This window comes from Asterias amurensis, chromosome 17 (genome assembly GCF_032118995.1).
Source record: "Asterias amurensis chromosome 17, ASM3211899v1".
Taxonomy (NCBI): domain Eukaryota; kingdom Metazoa; phylum Echinodermata; class Asteroidea; order Forcipulatida; family Asteriidae; genus Asterias; species Asterias amurensis.
Window position 1 is genome coordinate 16,544,855 of NC_092664.1, and position 6,000 is coordinate 16,550,854.

Here is a 6,000-nt window from a genome sequence, read left to right on the forward strand (position 1 = left end):
TGTACATGGTAACTGAGAAGCGTAACATGGTAACTGAGAAGCGTAACATGGTAACTGAGAAGTGTTACATGGTAACTGAGAAGCGTAACATGGTAACTGAGAAGTGTTATGGTAACTGAGAAGCGTAACATGGTAACTGAGAAGCGTAACCTGGTAACTGAGAAGCGTAACATGGTAACTGAGAAGCGTAACATGGTAACTGAGAAGCGTTACATGGTAACTGAGAAGTGTTACATGGTAACTGAGAAGCGTAACATGGTAACTGAGAAGCGTAACATGGTAACTGAGAAGCGTAACATGGTAACTGAGAAGCGTAACATGGTAACTGAGAAGTGTTACATGGTAACTGAGAAGCGTAACATGGTAACTCTTGTCAGATTCAATTTTGGGGCATAAAAACTGTTATCTTTTAACATAACCACATTACTTCAATCCAAAATGTTTCTCACCTTACTTTATACTATCAAACACTGCAGTAGGCTTCTATTCTAACCAAAGGTTTGTAAAGAGTGATTACTAAATGGAGGCATTCCCTTTAAGGACAGGGTTGACTATAATTTGATTTTCCGCATGCCCTCAGGGCGCATGGGCCAGGGATATAAGTTTGCAAATGATGGACACACTTTGAAATTCGAGAAGCTGGAAATCCAAACCGGATATATATCCTGAAGGAATAACCACTTGTTGGTTAAAACATTTCTTAAGTCTTGATTTCTGATGTCATTTAAATTAGTTTGTTTTCTTGACAGATACAAGATGGGACACGGACACAGAATACTCTGGAAATTTGTCAAAGAACTTGAGAGCTGTGATTTGAAACAAAAAACCTTTACATGGAACATGAATGAGTAGCCAAAACAGATGTCACAAATTTCCGGTATTTTTTACTTTGAGGGGGCATTGCGGACACACAAATTACCAGATTATAGTAGAACCAACTTTTGTTTCAACTTTCATTAAAAAAACATTATCATTAAGTTCTTGACCATTGATTCAAAAAAATAAAACACAGGGGAGATGATTGGATCAAACTAATACCTTCTGCAGCGCCCTCTATTGTTGAGAACAAAACAATTAAAGTCATTTAAAATGGCACACTGCTAATGTCACAGCCAATCAACTCAACCAGAGACAGTCCAAATAAGCTACTTGCTTACATTAATATGCAACAATTAACTGCTTAGCAACAATCAGTAGGAGACCAATCACAATCTGAAGTTATGTTGAGAATGATGTAATTGCTCACTCATAAATTATAAGACTTCAGACCTGAAGCCTTTTTATCACGCATTTGTGAAAGCACACACATATTTGTGCAAAAGAGTGTTTTTTCTGTCATTTAGGCCTATTTAGATCTTGCAAATTCAATGAGTCAAAATTGTCACAAATTTGTTATTTGATGCATATTTTGGAAGTCACCAAGTGAGAAGACTGGTCTTTGACAAATACAAAAGGTTTCCAGCAGCCGATGTCGACTGATAAAATTAATCCTATACCCGTCTTAACTTGGTTGGGTTTAATGCGTCCTAACGCCTATGGATACATAACTTAACTTCTCCTAAGTCCTAAGATTAGTCCTAAATTAGGAAGAGTTTGGTTAAAATTTACGGCAGTGCCTTTAAAAGCCTCTTGCCCAAACTCTCTACATACTAAGTAGACAAAAACAACTAGTAGAAAATTTCAAGTGACAGATGCTGCGATCTTCAGAACATGTGCAGGGTGAGTTGGCCTTGCAATTATATTGTCTGTAAATATTTCTAAGGTGACTGACATCAGACAGGCAGGAACTAACTACCTGCTTCTCCCACAGACCTTTATCAAGGTGTGGTCAGCTTGATTTTACTCCTGTCCAACTCATGTAACCAAACTGAGGCTGGATGAAATAAAAGTCTGGTGACATGCGCAATGAATGTTAGCATTCACTACTGTTATTGGAAACAGGGAACATGACCAAGATGGTGACAGCAAGATAAAGGTCTATTGTAGCCCAATTAGCCCAGTCTTTCAAATCCAGAACTCATAAAATTCTTATGAATGTGCCCCCTGCTTGCAATTTATGAACACTAGCTGTAGTTTATTACTACTAGCTTCTTGTTTACCTCTTGTAAGGGTATACACAAAAATGTAGCCATGCAATTTTATGCTGTGCAGAAATACATGGATTAACCTAACAATAATTTGGGTTTAAACAAAGAATTTTTTTAATGATTAGAGAGGAATTGGAAACTGTGACCTCTGGATTAACTTCTGACAGACTACCAACTCACAGCCGTCGATTTCACCAAACTCTTCCTAACTTGGATTAATCTTAGAACTTACAATGAGTTAAGTTCCGTAACCATGAACCGCAGACGTTTGGATGCATTTAATTGAATCCATCCAAGTTAGGACGGGTTACTCGTCCTAACTCGAGATAGGATTAATCTTTGCAATTTGTTAAATCGGCCTCATGTTGGAGGTCTCTTTTGGTAAATATAAATATTGGCTTCTGACTGATTTCCTGACTAAATAGGTAGACCGCCAACATAAGTTAGTACAGCACCGGCACATTAATCTGATACTTGCCGGTTTAAATCCTGCTTTAATCAATTCTTCTTTGTACAACCCAAAATTAGTTAAAATTTGTCCAGTCAGTCTCCCTTGTGGTTTATTCATCAATTGGATTAAAAAGGACTTAGAAATCAGTGAACTTTTTTGGGGAGAGGCATATCTATTATGATGATCACCTAATAGATGTGGCTGATGGAAACAGCTAACCTGAAAAGATGCGGGGAAAATAATGAGGAAGGGATGAGTGATGTCAAGTGCTCTATGTTCCGACACATCATGATCTCCTTAAGCTAGGGCTAGGGTGAGAGTTAGGGAGAGGATGAAGAACATCCTGTAGGGGTGTCAAAAAAAATGGGTGTCACATAATTTCTTCACAATTCATGTTATAGATAGCAAAGTGTCAGGACCCAATGCCCCCCCCCCCCCCACAAGAAAAAAAGGGGAAAAAAAGCCCACTGGGTACATTCGCTTAAAGGCAGTACGGACACTATTGGTAATTACTCAAAATAATTATTAGCATAAAACCTTTCTTGATCACGAGTAATGGGGAGAGGTTGATGGTAAAAAACATTGTGAGAAACGGCTCCCTCTGAAGTGCCATAGTTTTTGAGAAAGAAGTAATTTTCCCTGAATTTGATTTCGAGACCTCAAGCTTAGAACTTGAGGTCTCGAAATCAACCATCTAAACGCACAAAACTTCGTGTGTTTTTTCTCGCGAGTTCGATGACCGATTGAGCTCAAATTTTCACAGGTTTGTTATTTTATGCATATGTTGAGATACACCAACAGTGAAGGCTAGTCTTTGACAATTACCAATAGTGTCCAGTGCATTTAAGTAGCAGACAAATCTGAGCAGTAAGTAACAAAGCTATAAATGGCAGGTTGTCTTCAATACCTAACATGACAGATGCTATTGAAACAAATTTACTGAGCAAAACTCTTTCCACGAACAGCCTCAAGATGCCAACAACTGAACTTGTTATAAACTCATCCTCCTAGATGTCATAACAGTTTTATTTACCACATCTTCCTTTTGCACAAATACGTCAAGTGCAGAGAGAGAGAATGTGGGGAGGGGGGGGGGGGGAGTTGACCACAAACGACTAAACATTGTTTTTGATGGTATATGTTGACAATGGAATTACTATCACACGAACGCACAACTTTAATTAACGTGAAGTGTCCCTGTCGCTGACTACAATGCCCTCTAGTCCAGTGACCTACATCTAAGGGCTGGTTAAATTGGGATTCCTACACACGCACAAATCCTCTGAAAGAGTTAAGGAGGGCTCTTGGGAATTCTACGTGGACTGGCGAGGCATTGGTTACTCAACTCCGGAAGAAACGCAAAAACACAGATATATGATGTTCTAAAAGGCACATGCCCTTCAAATCCTTTTATGCAAGTGTTCTATATCCGAGCAATATTCCGGAGTAGAGTGTGTTTTCATCAAAGGAACCTCGGGGCCAAACAACTCGACATTTGTTTTCACCTTTCTTCTGTTAAATTCTTTATGGTCGTCACAAGGCTGCGCCTTTTCTCTTCGCCACTTATTTTGAATGGGAAATGAATTTTCAATAAAATTGTTGATAAATTGTGTCTGAAGTGAAAGGCTTTAAATGTCACTACTGATTTGTAACAGGAGAATGTTTAACGATTTTCCAGCACAGAATCGACAAAGGTTTGAGGAGGCAACATTGTCAGACATAATAATTGACCCTTTGGGAAAAAGATGGAAATATTCTTGAGTGCTAGGGTTCATGATGACCTACATGTTTATACTACTAGTAAAGACTTTTGGACTATTTAAAAAGAGGGTAAGGCCCGTATAATTTAGTTTTATTTGTATTTGTTTATCTATTTAGCTTATTGTTTATTTACTTATTTATTTATATATATATATTTTTGTTTCTATTTTTTTTTTTTTTTTTTTTTTTTGGGTGGGGGGGGGGGGGACAAATATGATTTTTGTATTTATTTTAATTTTTTTGACAGGCAAGAAAGGTATATCATCTTATCTTCAAGTACGCGCTAATCCACCAATCAGAATTGCAGAATGGAGTGGTGATAAAAACCTGCCACGGCTAATATCACTACCTGCGTCTTGTGTGTTCTATGTCACGCACCAAGTTTGCTTGAAGATAAATATGTTATCACATGCGCGCTCACGGAAAATATAGCGCGTCTGCGTCCCATATCCAACTTGGCCCTTGTGTGATAACTTATAATGTTAGTGTCACTAGGGCCATAACAACTGTTTTGGGAACTTTTATTATTTTGTTATTTTTTTTGGGGGGGGGGGGATTCATAGTTTGTGATATGGGGAGGGTCAGACTTTTGAAAAATTTATTATTCATAATAAAGTAATTGTGGTGAGCACATTGTGATTTCAGAAATGTGTTATTGGAATCCCCGATTATAAAGAACTAAAAATCAATTAAAATAATAACAAGGAATCAATATTGACAGAAAAAATGCTTTATAAAGAAGGCAATGGTAAGTATAAGTATTCTGTAAAAGTATTATACCCATGCTCCTGTTGATTTCAGAAATCTGTTATTGGAAGCCATGATTGAGGAACTAAAACAAAAAACATTACAAGTATTCAATATTGAAAAAAAGAAAAAAGTTTTTGTTATTGTTTTTTAGATCAGTTTCGCTCAAAAATGTACGCTGCCGTAATCATCCACCTGAATAGCATAGAGCCAATTGCTTTTCTTTGCATCACAATATTCCCTCGGACAACGGTCAGACACCCTGGGATTGCTATCAGTGTCTAAGAAGCTTTTTTCAATTCCTACTTACCCTGAGGACAGAGGCTCACTCTTTCTCATTGGTTATTATGGGTTGTTGATGCACATCGTTCCATACTTGTAATCAGCGATCGGCCAATTGGCCAATTCATTAGAGGATAGTCAGGTGTGTTCAGCAAGACCATAGCCTGGGAATAAAAGGAGGGAAAAGAAGAGATTGAAGTTGAAACCTTTTTGTAACATTATCGTTGGGTAAAGCTTATACCGCTGATTTCACAGTGACTAGAATAAGTATTGTCGTCAAGTTACTAAATCACAACTTTGTGCCACACATAATCATAGATGTTAAAGGGACACGTTGCCTTGGATCGGACGAGTTGACAGTATAAAAAGCATTTGTAACCGTTTGTTATAAAATGCATATGGTTGGAAAGATGTTGTAAAAGTAGTTTCCTTTTGCTTTACGAACTAACACAATCGGCCATTTATGGCTGACCGTGTTAGTCGAAGAGGTAAAAAGAAAACCACGCAATTTCGAGGCGTATTTGTGTGGATCATTGTATTCTACTTTAAAAACATCTTTCCAACCATATGCATTTTATAACTAACAGTTACAAATACTTGTCAAAGACCAACTCGACCTGGCCAAGGCAATGGTTTCCTTTAAACCATAGCCTGGGAATAAGTGGAGGGGAA

The 6,000-nt window shown here is 37.8% G+C and overlaps 1 protein-coding gene across 3 annotated transcripts in view; it reads right to left on the reverse strand.

The window, feature by feature from the left end:
* LOC139949701 (potassium voltage-gated channel subfamily KQT member 1-like) overlaps window positions 1-5,448 on the reverse strand; it is a 138,073-nt gene extending 132,625 nt beyond the window's left edge. For all 3 annotated transcript variants that reach the window (XM_071948187.1, XM_071948186.1, XM_071948185.1), the window contains exon 1: window positions 5,357-5,448. The gene's annotated coding sequence lies outside the window, so the exon portion shown is untranslated. The remainder of the gene's footprint in view (window positions 1-5,356) is intronic.
* Window positions 5,449-6,000: the final 552 nt, after the last annotated feature.